Below are 888 nucleotides of genomic sequence, written 5' to 3'. Positions count from 1 at the left end.
TAGCTGGCAAATTGCGGAATTAACTTCACAGAGCAGACGGGAAATGGTGGTTTCAGCCTAAGATGGCCGTCTACATTTGACTTCGACCGACGCGTCTATTCGCGATGGCTCAATGCCCGAACTCGGGTCATCGGCTAGTCTCTCAATGGCGTCGTAGTTAAGGTGTCCAAGATGTCGGTGAAACTCTACCAGTGACCGCCCCCTGATGAAATAACGCGAGGCAGAGTACGCAAAGACTTTTTGAAAGACCTGAAGAGCAATGGGTGGAGCGAGCCGAGTCTCATCACACCGTCCAAGAACTCATTAGACCTGTGGAAGCGGCGGTAAGCGCCACTGAGTCCAGCTGCTTCCCGTGCGCCTCTACATATCCCTTGACGTACACGTCGACTTTGGAATGTCTGCTTCCAAGTCCTGCGTAGCATATCGATGCTCTTATTGTAAAGAGCGTGAATCTCGTGCTATAGAATATTCATAGATTCATACCCCCTGTCCGGTCTTCGAATGCATTCTACATTTCCTGAACCTATATCCATCTTATAAACGTTAATGCCGAGATGAAAGCAATCATTAACCTCACGGAGCTGTAGCAGGTCAATGGGCTTGAAACTGCTAAACAGGCTAAAGGAAAAAAAATTGAAATTGCAGGAGCTCTTAAATGAATCCTTCACCTATTACACATCTACATCATCAAATGACTGCGGCACCTTCGCTGCTGCTCTCGACGATCTTAGCTGTAACGGGGTACGTAGCCCTAAGTGTACCCCTGGCTACATGAAGTGTGACACGTCATACTTCGGGATATTTGGTACAAGGTACCAAGGTCGTCCAAAGCCAACCATTGGTTGCATTTCTATAGGTGACTTATAGTTTGTATTAAGCCCAAGCTTT

At 47.3% G+C, this 888-nt stretch overlaps 1 non-coding gene across 1 annotated transcript; it reads right to left on the bottom strand.

Moving 5' to 3' along the window:
• Positions 1-19: 19 nt before the first annotated feature.
• On the bottom strand, positions 20-67 carry PITG_33048. The gene has a single exon (XR_009934442.1). It is a non-coding gene; the product is annotated as an 8S ribosomal RNA (ribosomal RNA).
• Between the last annotated feature and the right edge of the window lie 821 nt (positions 68-888).

Source organism: Phytophthora infestans, genomic scaffold (assembly GCF_000142945.1).
Source record: "Phytophthora infestans T30-4 supercont1.34 genomic scaffold, whole genome shotgun sequence".
Classification (NCBI taxonomy): Eukaryota; Oomycota; class Peronosporomycetes; order Peronosporales; family Peronosporaceae; genus Phytophthora; species Phytophthora infestans.
The sequence above is the reverse complement of the archived record's forward strand: the minus strand, read 5'-3'. Positions and strand labels throughout refer to the sequence as shown.